We start from the raw sequence: 25,080 nt of genomic DNA on the forward strand, positions 1-25,080 counted from the left end.
TTTGTTTGTTTTTTGAAACAGGTTCTCACTATGTAGTTGAGATTGACCTGAAACTCACTTTGTAGACAGGCTGGTCTCGAACTCACAGCGATCCTCCTGCCTCAGCCTCCCGAGTGCTGGGATTACAGGTGTGCACCACCATGCCCAGCTAAGACCAACACTTCTGAGCACTTAAATCAGTGCTGGGTGGCTTCTGGAAGTGAAACAATAATGTGTGTCATGGTTATAAATGGCCTATTATGTGCAGGCATCTGTACTTTGTGTTAGTTGTGTGATCTTTCATAATATTTTTACTGTCTCTGCATATGCTTACAATCACCTCTATGCTTTCTCGTGGATGAAAAAATTTTTTTGGTTTCTTTTGGGGGCCTGGAGGAGGGTTGATAAAAAATGATTGAACCTAGGGTCTCAAGTATGCTAGGCAAGAGCTCTAACACTGAGCCACCCCCCAAACCCCAGAAAACTCATACTTGGCATATAGAAACTATTCCAAGGTCGCAGAGCCTAGCAAGAGAGAAAACAGGAATTTGAATAGTTTGTCTCATTTGTGATATATTTTTATTTCAATAAATGACAGCTGGTGTATTTTTACTTAGTTTTACTCATGTTTGCATAATCAGTCCGTATCATAAAAAATTTGGAATACATAGCAGTTTGAACTAAACTTCTGAATGTCACCTGCCTAGGTATCAAAGAAAATGATAACTTCAGAAACGGCTTTAGGGACAAAGTAGTTTAGTGTGGTTGTTAATGTGGGTTTAAATGCCACAAGGGAGTACATGCTGTATCTCAATCTGCAGCTATAGAAAACAGAACATTGGCTGCCAGGGGTGGGGGTTAGGGTGGACTTACTGCGAAAAAGACACAAGGGAGCCCTTTGGGGTGATGAGAATGCTCTGTGTCTTATTCATGATCGTGGTTACACAGGTGTACACATTTGTCGAGATTTATTAATCTCCACACTTAAATGGGAACATTTTACTGAAGATAAATTATGATTTCGACAGGTGTAGTTTGAAAAAAATATGGTAACCCTTATCTACTCACTCTGAACTGGGCCAGTTACCTAACCCGTCTATGTCTTACATCCCTTCTCTCCACGTAGGGCATACTAATTATACCCATCTTAATAATTCTGGGAAACATTAACAAGCCATATAAAGCAATTTCTTATAGTGACTTCCTATTATGATCATCCTGATTATTTAGCACATTATTGGCTTAGATTATTGTTCATATGGGGGAACTCTTTCAAGCTCTCAGATAAAATACATGCAGATTTTATTAAAAATGTTAATTCCAAAACTCAACGCATGCTTACTTAGAAAAAAAATATGTGTCAATGTTCTTCGTGGTAAATAAGACAAAGTTTCTGTTCTCACAGAACTTTCATTCTAGATTAGGTGAAACATAAACAGGTAGATGAAAAAATAGCTAAGATAACATCAAGTGGCAGTGAGTTCTGTGATGTCAGTAAAACAGTGATGCAATGGTGACTGACGTGGAGGCCAGTTCTCTGAGAGAAGAACTTCATGGGGAAAAATCATTCAAGTGAGATCCAGATAGTATGGAGGAGACCATCTCGGGAAAATCTTCAAGTGCTCCAGGTGGGGGAAACAAAATACGATGAAGACCTGAGGGGGAAACAAGCTTCTATTCCAGGGGACAAAGGCCAAAGGAAGAGTAAGAAGTGGGTTTGGAAAACTCAGTAGCAACTTACCAATGCAACAGGAAGACAATGGAGGAAATTACAAGGGATGATGTGATCTGACTGACATTGAAACAAAAATGTTTGGCTGCTGTGTAAGGTCTGGATTCAAAAGGGGTGAGAGAAACCACAGGGAGACTTGGTGAGAAATAGTGCTGTTTGGACTGAGATGATAGGAAAAGAGATGATGAAATGTGGCCAGACTTAGGATTTATTTTAGAGTAGAGAACACAGGACTGCCGTGGTTGGAAAGTGGTAAAGGAGAGTGAAGTTGGTTTTGGGTTTTTTTTTTCTTTCTTTGGCTTTAACCACTAAATATAGAATCTTTCCTATTTACAGGCTTGACATCTGCTAATTATAAGGATTTTTACTACAAATCTCAGTGATCTACTAGATCTCATATAAAAATGTTTCTAACTATAAAGTGTTGGTGTGCTAAGTACTAGTTGGTGACAAACTTTTATCTTTAGGTTTTAAGCTGTCTGTAAGGTAACTTAAAGTTTGTGCAGATTTAGTTATGAAATCAGAAGGTTGTGTGTGTGTGCATGTGTGTGCAAGTGTGAATGTATGTGTACACGCAATATGCTCTGGAGTCTCCAGAGCTCAGCTTCCAGGGGTGACACTCCAAGGCAGGAACCTAGAGTTTTTTCCCAGTAAGGAAGGGCCTTGACATTGCCCCTTGCCTCCTCCACTTGTGCTATCCTACAAAAAGATAATATTTGTGGAGCCAAAACTTCACCTAGTTGTGGTTTCTTCATTACCACCATGTGTTCCTAAAGCAACCGGAATTCCATCAGTCTTCCCCAGTACATCTAGAAAGGCAAGTAGAATAATGTCCAGGAGATTCCCATTATGTCCTTTCAGCTTAGGATTCATTGGCTGGGGCCATTGTATTTCTTTGGTGAAGACTCATTTCAAGTCAACCTCATGTTAGCTGATGGGCAGAGGCCACCTTCCCACTTCACTTCGCAATGGCTATTTTTTCTTTCTGCCTTCTTATGCTGCCTCCTTCTCTCTAAAAACTACTAGAAATTTCACATAAAGTGGAGGACTAACTACTCTGGGATAAATCAATGAACAAATTCCCCAGGTGACAACTGACAGCTTATAGAACTTTTAATTCAATAATAAAATAAACACTTGCTGCCCTCAGTTGAGCACATACTACCTTCCAGTGCTTTGTAGTAATTCTCCCTCTTAATCCTTCTCGCAAACACAAAATCTCTCTTGTACAGACCTGTGAATCTCTTTATTTTCTGCTTCTGATGGTTGAATACAAAGTCCAGAGAGTAAAGTAATTTTCCCAGGGCTACACAGCCAGTCAATGACAAAACTGGGACATCAGCTAAGGTCTAACTGGCTCCAGATTCAAACGCTATTACTAAGTTACAGGGCCTCCATCCACCCAAGCCTTTGACATGGGATGCGATAGCAAGAGTCCCCAAAATCTTGGCTGAATACTCAATCACTGCTAGGATGCTGACCTCAAAGCTTCGAGAACAGTACCACAAGCATGAAGCTTCTGCCACAATTAAAGGTCAAATATTCTGTTCTACTCATGTGGAAGAAAGGATCTGTTATGGTTTTCACCCTTATCAGTGCATGAGAAGTAGCCACACCTTCATCTTTGGGCTCAAAGTTCCCTGATTGTTTTAAAGTGCATCTTTAAACCACTGATGTTAATTCACAATAAAACTATGAGGATAATAACTGATGCATTATTAACATAAAATTATATGCACCCACAATACCAGCCAGACTACTTATAATACTTCCTGTCCCTATATAAGGGAATTCTGATGTGTGATGTTGAGCAGGTAAGTTCCAAAGGAGGCATTCAGCTTTTTCAAAAGTATGAAAGACTATTTCTTGGAATCATGTTGCCTTAAGTCCCAATAAAACTTATGAAAGATAGTATCAAGGGGGGGTGGGAGAAATAAAAACCCAAACACAGAGAGAAGCAGTGCGTTCAATTTAATGGTATTTCTGGCTTGAAAGCAGGAAATATTAGAAATGCGATTGAAAGCATGCTCTCCCAGAATTTCTATGGCACTTTGGACGAATGAAATATTTGGCTAATATACATAATCAAACATTAGAAACTGGCCCAAGAACCAGCCCAAACAAAGCCTGTAACTCTTCTATTGCTCTTTGAAAACTTTATGAGCTGGAGTGGAGAACCCAAACTGTTCACCCTCCTCTGAGAATTTATATGCAGCGACTTGGTCTTTATGTGACTCACCTGTAGTTCATTCCAGTGATGGAGAAGTGGAAGTCTGATGTACAGATCACTAACAAAGCAACGCAGATGAATCCATAAAAGTATATCTCCTCAGTGTTTTGTTTTTGACTTCCAATTGGCATTTTTCTTACCTCTTGGCTTTGCTACTGAGAGTAAAATGCCTCTGGAAACAAAGCAATGTGAAATGTGAGCTGGGAGTGTGCATGTTATAATAGTGAGAGAGATCTTTGTGCTGTTCATGGCTACAGCTGTCACTGATTTTTCATTTACAGTAAGGTCAGTCAGACAAAAAGACCCAAGATGATATATTCAGTAGCATCTTTGTTCTCATCTCAGTCTGAAAGAAGCAATTTCTTGTACTGATTTCCAATTATGGTCATGGTAATTTCTCAGCACATCATTGCCTTAGATTAATTGGTGATCATACAGGGGAGTTATTTACAGCTACTAACATAAATAAATATGACTCTCATTAAACATGTTAACCCACAACTCTAGAGGTAAATTTGGTAACTCTACTCTGGAAACTGGTTGGTTACCACCAATTTATTTTCTGGGGATAAGAATTAATTATTAATTCAAAGTTATTTTTAATTATAAGAAGCTCACTCTGTTATTCAGAGAGTGATGATATAAATTATTATTATTGATATCTTTTCTGTACTTTGCACTATTCTTTTTTCTGAACCTTTTCCCCATCTTTTTCTATATCAAATGGCTGGATAGAATCAATCTTCTATTTATTATATTATAAAGAACAGTTAAAAACTGAGGCTTAGGGATTGCTCAACTGCCATTCCTATTTATTTTATTATGATTATTTATGGCTATTAAAATGTCCATTATTGCACTTTGATTTTCATATTAACCTTAATATATGCTAAATTAAAAAATCAGAGAACTTTTAGTCCTAGTCTTCAATTTATTTTTATTTCAAAGACATGACAAAAAAATCTTTGTCTTTCTTGAGCATTTTACATGACAACGTTTCTTTTGGTGATTAAATAAAATGCAAGGTGCTAACTCACCAATTTAATTTTTCCAGCAGATTTTGTTTTTTAAATGTTGAACTTCAACTTAAGTGGAGCCCAGTGTTCCTTCCTTTTCTTTCTAAAACATTATTGAATATGCTGTCTGCTTCTAAAATATTTGATTTTATAAAAAGTTCCAGGGGAGAAATTTGACTTGGTACCCAAATGAGTGCAAAGAGGGTACTTTCCATGTTTTACCACTTACCTCTCTCTCTCTCTCTCTCTCTCTCTCTCTCTCTCTCACTTAGGTGGTTATGTATGAAGAGAGGTAATAGCCTTCACAGACTTCCACATCTATAATTAAGAACTGCCTGTGACAAAGTTTTTTTCTACTAACAAATAAATGTCACTTTAAAGAAAAATATTACAGAAAGAGTGATATAAAATAGGCAAAAGGGCAAAAGTGTTCTTCATGATGGAACACAGAGAGGTTTTTTTTTTTTAACTTTCCTTTTTTTTTTTTTTGCTAAGTACTTACAATGAGTACACTGTTGACTTGGCATGCAGATCAAAAGACTGACAGATTTAATTCATGTTTCTGTGCTGTACAAACAATGACATGTTCCAGCCAATCTGGGCTGCTTTCAGCAAGTAATTGAAGGTAGTGCAAACAGAGACTTTAAAAGATCAATGGCTCACAACTGAACTGTTCCACAAAAAGAAATCCGACAGTGCATATTCTTTTGACCATTTCTGTGAGATTCCTCTTTGGCTGCCCTCTGCCCTGCCCTGACTCTCTTGGAATTAATAGCAACAGATAGCCTATGCATTGTGTCAAAGGGAATGGACACACACACACACACAAGCACTGTATATTAACTGGCTTGTCTGCTGCTGGGTGAAGAGATAAGCTCTGAGAGTGCAGAGAATAATCTGGAGACGTCTGCAAGTTAACCACAAGAAATCAATGTTTGCATAAGCTTCCATTACACAGGCAGCTTTTGCTCCATAATAGGGGTAGTCTGGGTAATAAGGTAGTAAATTCATCCACAAATGTATAAAGGATGACCCTGCAGGATTTTGACATGACATTTTCTGTGGATCTAACTTGGATGGAAACGACAGGCAGCATTTTTCTCTGGTAATGTGTGTACTTGATGTATTTTTTTTTTCAAATTGCATAGTGCTAGCAATTTGGTTTTTAAATACAATAGTCTTTTGAAAAGTACTGAAGAAAATGAATAGAAAATCACCAGCATCATAGTAAATTATCCCAGGTCAACACATAATGCCTTCATTTTCCAGATGTCTCAATTCAAGCAGCTACTTTGGGTATTTTTGTCTAAGGATGCTTATGAGCATTCCAAGTTTAATAATATATTTTCTGTTGTACGTTACTATAGGCTAAAATCACTGTATATGTATCATCTGCGTTAAGGTTCCAAAAGAAATGAATTTAAAACAATATTCCCAGAGGCAATGTTTTGCCTGAATGTTTCAGATAAATTGTTTGCTTGAATTCCTTGCTTTTAATTTAGGGTCATAGATAAACTTCTCATAATTCTGCCTCAATTATAAAACAATCGTTGTTTTATACTAAAAGATTAAAGCATTATTTCCAAGCTTTTAATGCCCAGAGTTTAAATATTTGGAAGTCGTGTATGTCATACAAATTGACAAATCAGTTTGAGACTGTTGGGTCTTGCTGTAACTGACTTAAAAAGATTTGCATTAGCAGTGCTAGCTAAGTATTGAAAAAATAATAAATTTTAAATAAGCAAAACAGAAAAAGCCACAGTATTTATAATACTTTCCCTCCAGAATAATTAGTATCACTCTGATTCTATTATCTTAAACTTAAAAAATAATATTATACCCATTTTTTTAGAAAGTAAATAGTAACAAGTCATTAATCATTATGAAATATAAAAATTTTTTATTCAGACCAATTATTATTTTACATACTGTCAAATTTCTCCTTCTGGTCTACCTCAGAATCTGTTTATTATTTTATACATAATTTTGGCATTATTAGTATTCCTTTTCATGTTCATAACCTTTTGAATATAAATGTGTATTTATATTTTATTTTCTTTTTTTAAATAGAAATAATAATAGTAATGTTCTTGGAGAACAGTGTAATGTTTCAATGTATTTGTGTATTGCATAATAATAAAACAAGGACAATTAGCATAAAAAAAATAATATTATACCCATTTTTTTAGAAAGTAAATAGTAACAAGTCATTAATCATTATGAAATATAAATTTTTTCTGTCATGGAGTTGTGGAATGCTTTTGTGGAATGCTTTGGTGAAGGCAATCTTTTTGGTTTATAGATTTCTACCTTGTTATGTGATCAGAGAGAGAGATAGAGAGAGACAGACAGACAGACAGCCTGAGGGAGGGAGAGAGGGACACCCTCTCATACTTCTCATAAGGGTACTAAATTTGAAATGAGGGCTACAGTCTCATCATCTATTTAACATTGAGAATGAAGTTTCGCTGTAGAACTGGTAGGTTGGAAGCACGTTCAGGAGGAATGCTGAATTACTATCAGGTGTGTTGGATAAGGGTTTGTAACATGAAAAATGTGAAAAATTGCCTCGGCATTAGCTCCTTTTCCATCACTGGCACAAAATACCCAACACATGCAACTAAAGGAGAAGTTTGTTTTGGCTCATGGTTTCGGATGATTCAGACCATGGCTGAATGGCTCCAAGAAAGAAACAACCTGGTAGGAGAAATTGGCAGAGTAAAGCTATTCGACTTATAGTGACAAGAAGCAGAAAGAGAGAAAGGAAGAGGCATGAACGAGAATATACTCTCCAGTTCATACTCCCAGTGATCGAACCTTGCAACCAGGCTTCACCTTCTAACAGCACATTCAGTAATCAACTTATCAGTAAACTAATGCACTGATGAGTATAGGGCCCCCACGTTCCGATCATCTTTCCAAAGCCTCACTTCTGAAGATATGAGACTTTTAAGGGACAGTTTGGATCTAAACCATAGCACTCCCATCCTCCAGCATCATATTTCCTTTATGCCAGGAAGTCTACGGAGCCCAACTCCGTAAGAAAAAGGTTTTACATACATCATGTTGAAACCTAAATAATATCTGCACAAAAACAATGAACAGAAACAAAGAAACAAATCAGTTCTGGATTATTCAGCTGTTTGGATAAAAGTTTCAATTATCAAAATATTAGCAGAGATTTTGCTATCCTAGATGTAAGAAGTACTTTTAATTTTAGAAACACATAGTTTAAAATCTGCAAAGTCATCAGTGGCAAATTTTCAGTTTTGTTTCAGTAACGTACACTCTATCTGTAACTTCAGAAAAGGAAACCATGAAGAAGCTTAAAGAAACAGGGAATTGTGTGTAACATGCATGATTAAGTGAACTGTGCTTGATTCTTTCTGTGCAAAATCTAATCAGTCAGTCTGCATATAAAAGCATTGCAGTAATATAGTCTAGAAGCAAGTGAACATAAATCACTACTCTGGCAACAAACCAAACCAATAGGGATCAAAGCCTGAGATAATTCTTCAGTAGTAGAATAGCAGTGTAACCCATGACGACTTTATGTTATTCCAGAGATGGAATGGGGTTCAGCATTATTCCTAAATACTATGCAATATCTTCAAAGGTAAGATGATCATTATAAATCAGGATGTTGCAAGAGAAGAAAAGGGCTGTAGCTAGAGACAGATGCTCTAATTAGCAAGATACCCATTTCCATATCGTTATGTTTTCAAATAAATTCTGACATGCAATTTTGGAACATTGGAAAATAATGCTAAATAGAAATAGAAAGTATATCTTGGCAGAGCTATATACCCTCCACATATTAGTAATAATCCATTACATTGCTGAGAAAAGGTGGCGAACAGAATGATTTTCAAAACTAGCCTTCAATTTGAGAGGCTTTCCACAAACTTAGAGTTAGTAATTGAGACTGGCAAAGTCATAAAAAGTCCTTTAATTACTAAAGCAGACAGTTCACCCAGATAGTTTGAACTGATCTATTAGGACCCTCATATTCCAAAATATCAAAAACACTGAAAAGTCTTAGAAGCCTAATTTCACCCTGTGGTACACGGTACAGATCATTTTGCATCTCAGAATATCTATACTCTTTCTACATCCATGCATAAAATTGTTTCCTTTTCAGTAAGTTCATTTATGTCATACATTTGAAATCAATATAGGTCAAAAATTATAACCTCACTTCAATCCTTCTTTGCCCTTAATATATATAAGCTGATTTTTCAAAGAGAAAGGGAATATGGTAATGCATGTACAGTTCAGAATTCAGAAAGGTGCTCTCTTGATAACATATGAAAGAAGAAGATTAGGGAAGTGTTTTTGCAAACTGTGATCCATGCATTACCTATGTCTAAATCAGCTGTATTGCTTCCTAGGAGCACAATTTTCTAAGCCCATCCCAGCTCTATGAAGCCAGATTCTGTGTTGGTTGTCCCTGTATGTTAAATACCCTCTATAGGGACTTAGGGCATTGACATGCGTGTATCCTTGATTTAAGGGGAAGTGTGAGGGTTCTGTTCTATAGCATCCTCTATAACCTCTAGAATTTGTAAGTGCTATAAAATCAGCATTAAAGAATGAGTGATGGGAGTTTTTTTAAGCTAAGGGAGATAAGATGAAGAAAGACATGAAGAATGACAAGTTTGAAGATCAAATAATTTGAAATCTAAATGTCTGGGTACAGACTAATGTATGACATATGTAGACACGAGCTACTGAAATCAAAAGCAATAGTTTGGGGCTAGAGTGAGGGAAGGATATAAAATGGTTGTGTTCGTAAGCTGTCATTTATATCAGCCTGTTGCTTTTCACTGAGAATAATCTAAGAATCCCCTTTGTGTAACACAGAGATGAATATTGGAAATTCTTACAAGCATGTATAAGTGCCATTTGAAGCTCAGTGTAAGCTTTTCTATTCGCATTCAGTTTATACAGCTGGTGCCAGTGTGATACCTATAATAATGATGTTTCATATCAGACTATACTCCAAATGCTTTAGATATATTATCTCAATTAGTCTTTAGAATAATTCACTGGGGCAGATGTTGCTAATCTTCCTGGTTCGCAGATCAGGACACTGAGGCAACGAACAGTTGAACACTTTGATCAGAGTTTCACTTACTTGGTAACAGAATTAGGCTTTAAGCACAAGGTACTAATGTCTGAGTTTGCTTGCTTATTTATTTATTTATTTATTTATTTATTTATTTTGGTACTGGTTATAGAACTCAGGACCTTGCAGTTGTGAGGCAGGCATGGTGCCACTGAGCTAAATCTCTGGCCCCAGAGCCCATTTAAAAACTCAGATGTTATTGCATCTCAGATTTGGGAACCATATTATATAGCAGGAGTCACTCAACTTTTTCTGCAAAAGGCCATAGAGTAAGTATTTTAGATTGTGTTGCCATAAACTGTGTGCTGAGATAGCATGAAACCCAAACTGATAGCCTGAAAGGCAAGCTGTGTATGAATGGATACGGTTGTACTCCAATAAAATATTATTTATAAAAATAGATAACTAAAAAAATAGATAACTGTGCAGTTTGTAGATTCTTGTTCTCTAGTATTAAAAAAGTTTGCCATTCATGGTGATGTAAAAAATAAAACTACAAATTTCTCTTTTTTAAAAACACCTGATTTAAATAAAGATTTTATATTCTCTACTGGTACACCGGAAATAATCTTCCTATCTCATTGCCAAGAGACTAAAGGACATGTTCTTAGAGCAGTCTTGCAGAAGTAGTGATGATCTTGCTCAGAGGTACTCACACTGCCTCACCCAGGTGTCCCTATGATCTGAAACATTGATTTACGAAACAGCTAGGTACGTTCAAGAGGTGGGGCTTTCTAGAAAAGAGAAAATTTTTGCACTTACACAGTGTAACTCACCTGGAAGAAAATTTCACCTGTGATCCAGGCTTCTTTGTCTTCATGTTTTAATAGAAAATGAGGTATCTTAATCAGACAAAGCCAACAGTCTTGAGGAACACATTGATGTACATGCTGTAATTTTTTCTTTTTGCTTTAGAAATGTTTATTCCAACTAGCATAGTTTGAAGACCTCTCCTTCTTAGTTTATCAAAATGAGGGACCATTGAAGTCTAAATTCCTTCATATGGCCTAATGGGTGGCTTGCAAATAACAAATATTGCTTGTGGTTTTTGGAAATTGTCTAAACTCTACATTTTTGCTTTTCTCCCTCTGAGGATGGTGACTATGATGGCTGTTATGATTCACAGATTGAATAAGAAAACAAACACACTCAAGGTGTGATTTTATAAAACTATGGTAAAAGGTTAAATTTTAAAAATATTATTTCAGTAAAAAAATTACCACTAAAAACGCCGACAACTAAGCACTGAAAACTAAAATCTCTGAAAACTAAAAATTAAAACTAAAGACTAAAGACGCTCATTTCCCCTCAAGACCCTTTCCCTTTCTTGCCCCATCAGTCTTGCCACCTTCTGAAGCGGTTCTGGAAGTGTTCCGTGAGTCTTTAGTTGCATTGTCATGGCTGCCCAGATGTCCTGAACGGACAAAAGTTTGCCTTTTGCAGTCACTTTAACTTTGTAGAAGAGCCAGAAGTTGTGCGGTGTCAGATCTGATGAGTAAGGTGCACAACGTCGCACTGTAATGTTTTCCCAAGGCTGTTTTTCCACGGGAGGGCACTAGACAGCAGCTTCCCTCTACATTGATCACACTTCATAAAGACTCACAAAAGAAGACTTTCAGAACTGCTGCAGAAAGTTTTAAGAACGATGGGGTGCATTTACTCAAAGCACAGGGAAGTATTTTTGAGGAGAGTTAATGGCAATGTGTCCTTTGCGGTAAGAAATTTTTTAACATTTAAATATTCACTGCATGTTTTGATCACATTTTGTGTTGACTCTTGTTGGTAAGGGTATTATCCAAATCGTTCGGAGTCAGCTAATGCTAATTATATCCACTGCTGATGTGTGTTTGTATGTGGGCTTAGTGAACCTAAAATAGTAAAGTAGGATTCTCACTATAAAATAACATACACAATATTTCAACAGTTAATATAAAAGTTCATTTGTTATAATCATTGTAGAACACTCTGGAAATGATTTATGGTAAACCACTCTGCACTGTTAAAGGGGCATGAGGTTTGCCCTATGTGTAGTGATACGGTGGTAAAATATGACAAAAGTGGATGTTAGCCTTGAATTCAAATGTCTCACAGGATAATTGCCAGTTTTCAGTTGTTTATTGTTAACTTTCATGGTTATCCTTATTTTAAGTAAAAAAAGGAAAGTCATCATTCTAACAAAGAAAAGAGCTGAGTTATCCTCCTGTGATGGAGTTGTGTGAGAGAGAGGGAGAGAAAGAGAGAGAGACAGAAAAAGAGACAGAGAGACAGAAAGAAGTCTCCTTTCATTGCTTTATGCAAACCTTGCTTTGGGAAACTTCCACATTTACATGTCACCAGCAAGGACTTTTCTAGTAGATAGCAATTACTTGCTAGTACTAAGGAGACTGACATCCACATGATGAGAGACAAAATATTTTGCAGATATTGCTGTAAGTATTGTGGCCAGGAAAGGTCTGAGGAGGTGACATTTATACTGGTTTGTATATCTGTACTCTGTTCCAATTATTTTTCTCGCTCTTTAATTATATCATCAAAGTTACTCATGAGCTCTAGTATCTTAAAATTCTATATAAACCAAGGGCAGTGCCAGTTAGATTCATATTTTTTCTTTTTTTTGTCACAAATGACTGAAATGCTTTAATAATTTACTGCACAATTTCCGTAGATCACTTGTTACAAACTGTTTCCACAGATGATAGTATAATCAACATTTAAAATCACAGACTGGTGTGGTGGAAACAAACTTGTAATCTTAACCCTCAGAGAGACAAGATGATTACCAGTTTGAGTCCAGCCCAAGCAACATAGCATGATCCTACTTCAAACAAAAAATGAGAGCTTTCCGCAGTGTACAGGTCTTAGAGTTCATATTTTTTCTAACTAGTGACCAAATGCCAACGTTTTTGGCATAGAACAAATGTAGGTTAAAATCCCACTTACTAGTTGTGTGCCACTGGCAATTTTCCTCAACTGCAAAACATAGAAAAGAAATCATTTACTTTATAGGGATGTTGTGGAGATAAATTGAATCATATATGTCCTTAGAACAGTTATTAACATAGTATGAGTGAGTTCCAGGTCAGTCTCAACTACAGAGTGAGACCCTGTCTCAAAAAAAAATATATATATATATGTATATATGTTATATAGTTAAAATACTAATATGCACAAAGATTTTTCCTTTCTTTTATGAAGCTGGGCTGTTCTTGTTAGATATAGTCTGGATAATAATTGCCTTACAATAACTTTCATAAACCATTGGAAAAAATAAAGAATAAGAGAAGCTCAGTTTCCAAGAAAGAATAACAGTTTAAAAAGGAACAAATAAAGTCTATTTATTATACATCTATTGAATTTCTGGTCCATTTATATCTCTATACTTGTGAAGAATAGAGGAAAAATTCAAGATCAAGTGTCACTATTAAGGAGTTTAAGACTTTTAAAATTGTGCAGATACTAGCATTCTTGAGCAAAGCCTTTTGGGAAGATCTGTCACATGTCACTTGAGGTGTGCAAGAAGCCTTTGGCGAATAGCTCATGTCAGGCTGCTAGTAAAAGGGATTTGCAATGAACCATTGTGTGTAGATCAGTCAATGTGTGCCACAAACAACTCCGTGTACATGTAGGTGGGGGAAAAAGACTTCTGTGACTAACAGCAGATGTCAGATGGAATGTCATATTAGTTTAGAATAAAATGGGAAAATAGGAGCTCCAGCAAGAATATAGGCTAGATGGTCCAGGTGGGAAGAGAGGCAAAAATCAGCTGTAGACTAAGTAAAGCTGAACTAATAAAAGTACAGAAGGTGAAGTTTTTAATAGAATCTTGTAGCAAATATTCAATAAATATTTGTTTGATCAAATTTCAAGAGTGCTTATGAGAAGCAACAGTCTCCTCCACCCACATGTCAGTACAAGTCTTTCACTTAAACAGAAGGAAAGATTAGATGTTTATTTTTAATCATCCTTGAGAATGAAGCGCACGTAAGAGATTGCTTTAGTTTCTCATCTTTCTGCACCTCCATCCCACACTCTGACCACCATAAATCACTCTCCCTCCCTTCCTCTCTTCTCCTCCCATGGGACCTGTGACTTCCACTCTTAGACACAGCTGGGTCATATGGGTAGAAGAACAAAGTGAGAAATCATTTCCTTATCTGTTTCTGTAAATGGTCCAGGAACAGGAGACTGGATGTTTGTGCAGAAGAGGAGTGGGGCTGGGTGATGAGACTGGGGGTGTGAAAGAGATTAAAGGTGTTACCTTGAAGGAGAATTTAAAGGAAGTGTCTTGTTTTTGAGAGATAATGATTAGAGTTTAAGATTTAAAATAGTTTACTTTGCTTTTTTGCTTAAAGAGCACCAGTTAAGGCATAGCCAAGAATCTATAAAAGGCATGAATCTGAGAATTACAAAATCCCCCCATTGAAAAAAATTAGGGGGTATTGATAGATACTGTGCCAAAAAGATATTCCACATCATGTTTCTGCCATCCTGAAATGAAGGAAACCCCCTGGCATGGGCTTACCACATAACAGCCAATATCCCTGTCTTCTCAAGATGGAAATCTGGAATGGCAGCTTTTAGAGCAATTTGATTTATTGGAATGTGCATAATAGGACGAGAGGCAATATCTTTGATCACTGGTTTCCAAATCATCTAAGCAAGGCTGTAGAGATTTAATTGCTCAAATTGGCTGGGGAACAAATAGAAAAGTAGGCAGATGGTCATTGCCTGCGTAGGACCGCAAACCTGAACATTTGCCGTGAGGCACACACTCACCACTCTGCACCATGGGAAGGGTGGAGGGAGGGCAGTAACACTAAGGAGAATATCTTATGAAGAAGTCATTTGCCTGCTTTACTTCTCTGATGGCTGTGATTTCATGCAAATTATCCAGGAAAATCTCTCTCTCTCTCTCTTTCTTTCTCTCTCTCTCTCTCACACTTTCTCTCTACTCTCTTTGTCCCCTTGCTCACTCCAGAAAAAGTATCAAGGTTCTGCAATTCTATAAAGTGAGTCTGTGTTTTCCTCTGTTCCTTCTAATTTGCCTCCCTCTCCTTCCTTCCTTCCTTTCTTTTCTTTCTTTCTCTTTCTTTCTTTCTTTCTTTCTTTCTTTCTGTTAGCAGCTGATAAAATTTGTGCACATTTGGCATGTTGAAGCTTTTAGTAAAATATTCAACTATTTTTGGGAATTGAGCAGGGCCTAAAAGATATGTAGATAGATGGAGTGGCCAACAGCTTGCAGAGCGCCATGCCCCAGTTTTATTGTGACTACTGTGATATATACCTCACCCATGACTCTCCATCTGTGAGAAAGACACACTGCAGTGGTAGGAAACACAAAGAAAATGTGCAAGACTATTACCAGAAATGGAAGATGAGCAAGTTCAGAGTCTAACCAAAGTGGTCACATCTCAACAAGGAAACATCCTACTGTTTTCTGTGCTCACTCTCCTGCAAGTGATGGTCCTATCACCCCCTCTCCAGGTACTTCAGTCCTCCTTGCCCTGGTTGAGAGCCAGATCTTGGAATAAGCCTGCTCATAGGAGGCCACATACCAATGATGCCTAAGCGCCCAGAGGTGAAACCTCCTACACTTGGTCCCATGATGGTGCAGAGTCAGAAATGACTGCACCAGAGAGATAAGGACACAAGGAAGGATCTTTGTTTTTTTGGTGTTTGCTTGTTTGGCATAGGGGATCGAACTCAGGACTTTGCGCTTGTGCGGCAGGAAGCAGCACCACTGAGCTAAATCCCTGGCCCAAGGAAGCATTTTTCATGCCATTTTTATATTAATTGTTTGGTCTTAGTAGGAGGTAATAGTGCTGCGACACCAGCTGTTTTCTAAGAGCATGAGAAGGAGGACTTGCTCCCTTCACCTATAAAAAGAGAATATTTTTAGAGAGGAGAATTGGGACAAAAAGGTACATTTCATTTCTGTTGTAAAATGTGAACATAAAATTGGCAACTGTTTTGGTTAAAAGGCAGGTAGATACATAGCATATATTTTGGAAAAGGTCAGAAAAAATGCAGGGCTAAGATGATTTATAAATTATGCATCTAGAAACGATACAATTCAGTTTTAGTGGTTAACACTTCCAGCAAGAGTTTCTTTTGTAAATTTTGGATCATTTAGTAGTCAGGGAAGGAAAATAGTATTTTGGGGGGTGGGCGTAGTACTTTGCAGTAATTTTAGAATCACTTTGCTCCTAATTGGAAGGGTCAAGATGAGTTAGTTTTTAATAAAAACAAGAACAGAAATAAGTGAAACCATAATTATTATAATGCAAACAGAAGTTCTTCCCTTCCAGGATGAGCAGAAGAAAAGGCTGGAATCTTCTCTCAACTCTATAATATGGAAACTCCAACACAAATGGATGCAGGCCACAAAGGGATGCAGATCTGTGGTCTGTTAACCTAGCTGGCTGCACAGCAGGAGGTGAGCAGCTCATGAGGTAATGAGTAGTGAAGCTTCATCTGTATTTAGCTCCCTTTTCCTCTAGAGCTTGGCCTCCTTGCATATCAGTGGAGGAATTAGATTTTCCCAGGAGTGTGAACCTACTGTGAACTGCACATGTGAGGGATGTGGTTTGTGTATTGCTTCTGAGCCTCTAGCTAGGAAACTATCCTCCCTCCCTTCCCATCTTTGGAAAAACTGTTTTCCACAAAACTGTTCCTTGATGCCAAAAGATTGACAATCGTGGCTTTAATTTTAGAACATATGGCCGAGATCTCAGTATTTCAGAATTTTAGAACCAAAGGGAACTTGATCTGAATCATGGGTTGGGAAAGAGTTGCACGTTTGTTAGTGCTGTGCTCCAGCATGACATAACCATTCTCTCTGAGTTGGAATTCCTTCCAAGCAAAACAGAGGTAAGGCTATGGTGAGATTATGAAATGACCGTATACATTTTGAGATACTGAGCCCTCCAGAAGTGTGCACGAGGGAACTTAATAGGAAGCAATTCGATTTGAAATTTCACTTCTCTCTCTTTTTCTCCTCTTCCCTCCCCCCTCTCTCTCCCTGACAACCCTTCCCTCAAAGCAAAATGTTGAGGCGGGATCTTCTGTTAGAGGTTTTCATTCTTCCGAGCTCATGGACTTCCATGAGAAGCTGATTCAGGCAATGAATTCTCACTTCTGAGAAATATTCCCATACACATGTGTATACACATACTGTGTGCATACATATTTAATTTCACACTCTGATTCTCTCAATTCCAGCAGGGAACAGTAGAGTAGGCATGGACTCTAGAGAATTCAAGAACTTGTTAAACTCTATCCTTGCTTCTTACAAGGTCCATGATTTTAGATAATTTATTTAACTTTGAGCTTTGGCTTTGTTCCTTCAATTTTAATACAGAGGTAACACTCACCTAATGCATCTTATTATATACCAGCCAAATATATTGAGTTTTCAATTAATGGGAGGAGTGGCAGTCATACTTATTATTCTTCACAATTTCCCATGTTTTCCATAGTTCTGATCTTAATTTGACATATCTTCACAAGACTTTGCTCTTGTAGAACTTTGTGTGATCTCTGGATAAAAATTACAGTGGGGAGAGTTTTGATGTTGTCAAATTAGAGAAATGAAAATTTTAGCAAATATTTAAGTTGCATCTGGGAAAATGCTCTCAATTTGGGAACATTTAGTAGCCATAACCACTAAAAATGTTTTTCCTGGAAAGGGTAGATAAAAATATATAACAGCCAGACAAATACAGATGTAAATCTAATTTAACAATTTAAAAATGTAACTGTTGACTGGTTAATGCCTAATACTTAGACTTTCAATGGAGATATAAATTTTTATTATATTTAGGATAAGATATTTTTGAAGTAAATTAAGCCAACATAAAGGGTTGTATTAATGTGGTATTTCACATTCTTTGCTCTATCAGCTTCCTTGATTTTAGCATTTTTCCATTTCCTCTATGATAAATATACCCTGGCTTATAGCAATCATTCTTTTCATATGGGCCGTTTTTTCCGTTTTAAATTGTTTCTTTTTCCAAGTTCCTTATGTTAGTCAGTGTAACATCTAACATAATTTGGATTCCCCCTTTGCATTTGGTTTTAAGCAATCATATCCAGATGTTGTTTGCATGATAGTTTGATTCTATTTGAGAAGTTTGGGTTTTTCTGAATGTTTTACAATTAATGGCCTCCTTCCCACATTCCTTTCAGGTCAGAGTGGTTTAAATGTTCCCATAATCTTATTTCCAACATGGAGATGTAAAGCTGAAGGGGACATTAGAGGTCATTTGGTGCAACCCCCCATGTTATAGATGAGGATGCTGAACTCTTGAGTCTTTAACCAAGTTAATGATACAGCCAATACTTGAAAAAATCTAGGAGTACACCCATAGATATCATTCCTCATCCCCAACTTTCTACATTAGAGTACCACAAGGTTGACCACTAAAATATTTTTAAGTTTAAAAAAAGAATTCTGTCATTTATCCCCTATATTTAAATTCAACCCAGGAAGATGTTTAGCAATCCATAAGAATGAGTATAAATTGCAAATATTTCATTTTGACTTTTCTTTAAATACGTAATTTTTAAAACAAATCCTTACTTTATGCCATTGAATTTGAAACAAATTTATACTTCTTAACTTCTATATTTTTTGAACAATTTAAACAAAGAGGTTAAATTTTAAGCAGTAAGTCTTCTCCATTTAAGACATTTCCAAATGTACAGTCTGGAAATGAACAGCAGTGAAGTCACTAGTAGATCATGTGTCATTTGGAGGCTTCGGGGCACATGTAGAACTTCGGTATTTTTCTCACTAGAAAAAGAAAAGTTTAAAATGTAATTCATGTGGAAAGGAAAAACCAAGAACTAAACCTTTTATTAAACAGGACTAAAAAATATAATTTAGAAAATGTATTCTTTAAGTGCTAGTGCATAAAAATGCCTTCTTTTTAATCACAGCCCACTTTTGATTTAACTGGCATTGAAATGAGGAATACCAAGGCAAGTTTAAAGTCCTTTTTTTTAAAAAAAAAAATGGGATATCTGCCAACCACCAGCAATTGAGTAATTATTTTTCCCCCACAGGACACTTTGGGCTCACTGGAATGTGGCTTAAGATAATAATCAGATTCAAAGAAATTCTGATGCCAATGTAACGTGGAATTTGGTTACGATGCTCTTTTCAGAAATATATTAAACCACTTGGAGAAATGGGCTCTTATTTTACTGTAGTAGGGTGTACACTGGGTGAAAAGAGACTTTCTTTTTACCACCATCTGAAAAGCTCCCAAAAGACTTTTATCTGTAGCTTCAGAAAACTGCTTTACTCCTTCATCCTTCACCTTGAAGGGTAAACGGATCATAGGTTAATTCTGTCAGTGACATTTCAAAATATATTTAGTATAACACTACTTTTTTGAGAAAACTAGAATACATATTGAAATGCATAAAGATACCCAACAACAATGAAAGTTACCATTTAGACATGTCACATATACTATATTAAACACTTTGTGCATGTTATTTATACATTTCTCTTAGTTTCCCAAAATACCCTGTGAAGCAGGTACTATTATATTTCTCTTTTCAGAAAGGCCACTCAAGATTAGAGAAGTTAAATAATATGTTCCAGGTCTTCTAGCTAATATACAGTGAAGCTGAACTTGAAACAAATCTGATCTTAGACCTGACTACACAATCTAATTTTGGATCTGATACTTTCAACTTTGTAATAAAACAGTGTCTCTAGAAGATCTCAACAATTACTTCCCAGGATAAATCAGATTAATTGATGCCAACTTTTATTATTAAAATTGAAATATTTATATAGATTATTGGGATCACCTTGAAGCAAATTTTCTATTTTCCTGTGGTTTTTGTTTTTGAGGTTGTGTGTATGTGTGTGCATGTGTATGTGTGGGGGGGTGCTGGAGATTTTGAAGCAAATTGCAATGTAACTAATATTTAGTATCTTTTAGATGCGTTTCATTACATATGAGCTACCTGCAGCATCCAGAATTGTGACAATTAATTTGCAACTGAGTCTTAAGGAATTCATCAAAAGATCTAGGAAGCTGAAGACAAAATTGTAATTCATAGACTTGTACTTCAGATTTTATCCAGTGACGTACAAGATAGTTTCTGAGGCAGGTCATGATGAAAGTTCTACAAGGGTGTATGTGGAATTTGTTCCACATGTCCGTGCCATGTAAATGGAATGTTCCCTGAAGGACTAGTTTAAAATCCAATTCATGTGTCCTGAAGCAAGAGTCTTGTGAAGCCTGAGTCTCTGGTTTGCTGATCCCAAGCCACATTCTACTCCAGCATTATACAACTTCAGCTCCATGAACAAATAAAACAGAGTAAAACTTTGGAAACTGAGTAGCCTCGAAGTTTTGCAGTATCAATTGTTGCATAGGAGTATGTGAGAAATTCAGGTGAAAAATGAACTTGTGTATTATCAATTCCTTGCCTTTAAATTGAAAGATTAGTACCAGTGTGAGTTTGGGATGCTTGCAGAAAGATTATAGTTATCAAAATTGATGGGTTGTATTTTATAGCACAGTTTTGCCTCCTTGCTATTTATATTATCATCTGTTCAACAGCATATATATATGGAAGAAAACTTTTATGATAACATAATATATGCTCAATTGTGGATTCTCACCTTCTATCTTCGCATAGTAAAGATACTAAAGTCTTGCACTTACTTTTAACTCAGTGTTTCCCATTGCTATTTGACACATAAACCATTTTCTAGTATTAACATGCAACTAGTATTCCATAAAAGGTGGCAATAACCCTATGGGGATAGCCATTTTGAAACAAAATGTCTCATTTCCCCTTATCCTGAGTCCTTTTTTATATTTTTTTTATTTTTCAAAAATTTAAACATATAAAAAGTATAATAAAACTCCTTATACTTACTAGTGAGATATAACAGCTGTTTGAATTTTGCCATATAGCTTCCTCTATATTCTGAAGTGATTTAATACAAATCTTATAACTCAATTTTATCCTTGTAAACCTTGGCACGCTAGCATAAAAATAACAAATTTTCTTATGTATTCACTGTGTCATTATCCCCTCTAGTATAATTAACAGCACTCCCCTAATCACGTCTAACACTGAGTTGATACTTGAATTTTCTAAATTGTTCCCATTACTGTATACCTAAAGCACCTAACCCAATAGATTTTAGTGTATTCATAGAATTGTGAAATCATCACCTCAATCAATTTATGAATAGTATTTCCATTATCCTCAAATGAATCCCAGCTCCCTTTAGTTATTACCCTCAGAGTCCCACAATTTTCCCAGGCCTAGGGAAGCACCAGTCTTTCTGTTTTCAGATATGTGTCTATTTTAGACACTTTATGCAAACAGAATCATTCAGTACAAGGTCCTTTACATCTGGCTTCTTTCATTCAGCATAATGTTTTCAAGGTCTGTTCATATTATAACATGAATCAGTACTTCGTGTCTTTTTATAGCCAAATAGTGTTCTCTTGTATGAAGACCTTACATTTTTATTGACTTGCCAATTGATGTCTGGGTTGGTCTGGGAAGTCTGGGTTGTCTCACCTCTTTTATGACTTTTTATTATTAAAAACCTTTTGTAAGGGCCGGGGATTTAGCTCAGTGGTTCCAGTGCCTGCCTTGCAAGCACAACGATCCGAGTTCGATCCCCAGTACCAAAACAAACAAACAAACAAACAAACAACAAAATATGGAGATAAACACTGAGATTCCACCTTACCCCACAAAGAATGGCTGCTATCAAGAAATCAACCAATAACAAATGTTGGCTGGATTTTGGGGAGAAAGGAACCCTTATCCATGGTTGGTGGGAGTGCAGACTGGTGCAACCACTATGGAAATCAATATGGAGATACCTCAAAGAGCTGGGACTAGAGGTTCCATTTGACCCAGCCAGCCCTCTGCTGGGATCTTTCCAAAAGAATTAAAAGAATCACATCACAGTGATATATGCACACCTATGTTTATAGCAGCACAGTTTGTAATAGCTAAAACTTGGAAACATCCCATTTGCCCATCAGTTGGAGACTGGATAAAGAAGATGTGGTTTTTCTACGAAATGGAATACTACTCAGCCATAAAGAATGAGAAATTGGATTCATTCACAGGAAAATGAACACATATATACTCCTAAGTGAAATATATAAGCCACACGTGTAAATACTGAACAGTTTCTCTGGTGTGAAAAACTATAATAGTGCATAAAATTCTAATTATATAATTGACAATGTGAAATAGGAAGAAAGGGGCTAAGGGTGTAGGGGAGGTGGGAAGGGTAGGGGAAAGGTAATAAGGGAAAGGGAAAAAATATGAGAAAATGAAAAAATAGAAATAAAGTGTTTATCAATGAGGAGAGGAGGAGGGGGTGAAGGGAAGTCAGGGACAAGGGGAAAAATGAGAACCAAGACCTGTCATGTAAAGGTACAAGATCCCAATAATGCATGTAACTGTACTTAAATGTACCAATAAACTCAATTTAAAAAGTATGGGGATTAAAAACATTTTGTATTTTGAAAAATTTCAAACCTATAACATGTAGATAATTTAATAATCCTCAAGTACTATCTCTTAGTTTCCATACTATCAATTCCTGACCTATCTGCTTGTATCTGTACTTCTGTAGTCCTTTGCTCTCTAACTTGCTTGAAATAAATCCCAGATATGCTATTATTTTACCTAAAATATTTTAGGTAATTTTAAATAATAACTGTTTAAAAATTCACATCTCTATTTTCACTTCCAAAAATAACAATAATTCTTTGACATTAAATACATGGTTTACTTGTATCAGCACTAAACAAAATATATATTAGATTTGATTTATCTAGTGGATATTAAATTTATTAAAGTCAATTTTTTTATTTAGAATGATTTGATGTGTTAGAGGAAAATTATTTTCCTTTGTATGGAATTTCTAGGCATGAGGATTTTCCATGGTAAAATCTACCACACGCACAAATCTGTCACTCCTGCCTGGGTCCCTCAAATGCCCATCCCCAGTTTTAGATGTACACAAGCCTAGAGCTTGGAGCTCACTGTAAACGGACATTCTGAGGTCTGAAAGAGACAAGTTGGTCCCCAAATTCTATGAATATTGATTTGCTGTAGAAACAATGATCCACTGTCTGAGAATCACTTAAACGCATTCAGGTCTTAGAGTCTAGGTCCAGGGAATCACCACGAGAGTAGGAGAGCTACCAGGACTGAGATGAGGAAATCAGTGAAAGCGAAGATTCCAGGTAAAATGTAATTGGATCTTTCAGACAAGCATCTCATCTTATCGATATATATTTATACATTTTTTTTCTTCTCCACATCCTGGAGAAAAATTGTGCTATTTATCTTTAAAATTGTAACTGAGGTTTTAAAGCAATTTTGAAAAGCCTCTCATATTATTTTTGACACAAAAATTAGTGTCTGTCTTATACAAAGGTTGGAACTGCTGTTATGCTTTCTACTAAAACAAGACAAATTTTGAGAATGTGTATTTTGTCCAGCAATAGAATAATGAACTTAAGTGAACTGAAGAAATGGTGCATACGTGTGCGTGTGGGTGTGTGTGTGTGCCCCAAATCAGTATTTTCAAGTCTCAGTTTTATAACTTTGAGGGGTATAGAGTTAAGTGAATGCTGAAAAAGGAAAAACTGTGACACTGATTTACTGTGAACAATCCACTGTTAAATAGGAGGATTTAAAAATTCTGAAGTAGTGTTTCCTCAGCATGTGTCCTTGAGTACATTTTAGGAACACTCAAAAGCCCTTGAAGTAGACTGTAAACATGAATATGTTTGTCTAGGCTTAGATATTTTTGTGGTATTTTTTTGTTTTGAAAGGTTTATAGCTTTCAACAGCTTCTCATTATAGTCTGTGGTCCTTCTTTTTCAAAATATTGCAAATGAGTCCTCTGAAGGTTGGACAAGAGGAACTTCTAGACTTCTTTGAAAATAAAATTATTTTCCTATAGTTTTTTAATCTGGTTAAAAAATTTTAAATTTCAAACACTGATCAATATTGGGTGATTGAAAAGTGAAGAAATATAGCTGCTTCTCTTAATTTAGTAAAGTTCTTGAGATTTTTGGGTAAGTTGAAAATGATCATTAGTTGATTACACCAGTGGTATCCTGGCTGTTCTATAGGAGGATGTGGTGCAGGAAAAGGCTGTATGTTCTACTTTGTTCTGAATATCTCCAAAGGTCTGTCATTCTGCTGGACCATCACTGATGAAATGCTTGAGCAGTAGATTTTAGAGTCAAGTTCAAGGATGCAGCTCAGTACCTGAGGAACATGCTGGAAATTATTTAAACTCACTTATGCTGGATACATTCTAGACCCATCCATCCATGTTCCTTTAACCTTCTTAGAGAGATGAACCAATGTGAATGTAAAGTACTGTGCTATCTAATGGACTATTACTTGGAGAAACCCAGAGTAGTCAAACTCTGGGGCTGGCAATTCATTTGAAACTATGGCCATTTATATATTTTGAATTTAATTCATTCTAGACTCTGTTCGGGAGGAAGAAAGAAATTGCTATCTCCTCAAACCAAAATATAACAGCAGTAAGTACAGTAGAATATAGGTAGTATGAAGATATTAACACTGGTCATCTCAGGGGATAAACTGGAATTTTCATATTAATAATGAAAATAAATCTGAACCATAATCTCTTTGACTGTCAATAGTAATTATGAGCAGGGTGCAGAGTTCTGGATGAAGCTGTTTCCATAGTTGCAGGAGTCCCATGATATGCAACACTACCTTGTGAGAACATGTAACTGCAAATGAGATCAGGAAGTGAAAACTGACGGGTATAATTCAAACCATGAGGTAGTTTTCGTTAGCCATAGTGCCAGAACTTAGTCAGAACACTTATTTTACAAGTGAGTAGGGGTTCTTAATGGCCCTTACAGGTGGTAAGACAGATCTACATCTTATTTGAAAAAGGCAGACTAAAAACAAGGGAGCAATTTTTCTT

The sequence above is a fragment of the Fukomys damarensis genome, unplaced genomic scaffold (assembly GCF_012274545.1).
Source record: "Fukomys damarensis isolate Sample0158 unplaced genomic scaffold, DMR_v1.0_HiC HiC_scaffold_20, whole genome shotgun sequence".
In the NCBI taxonomy this organism is placed as follows: domain Eukaryota; kingdom Metazoa; phylum Chordata; class Mammalia; order Rodentia; family Bathyergidae; genus Fukomys; species Fukomys damarensis.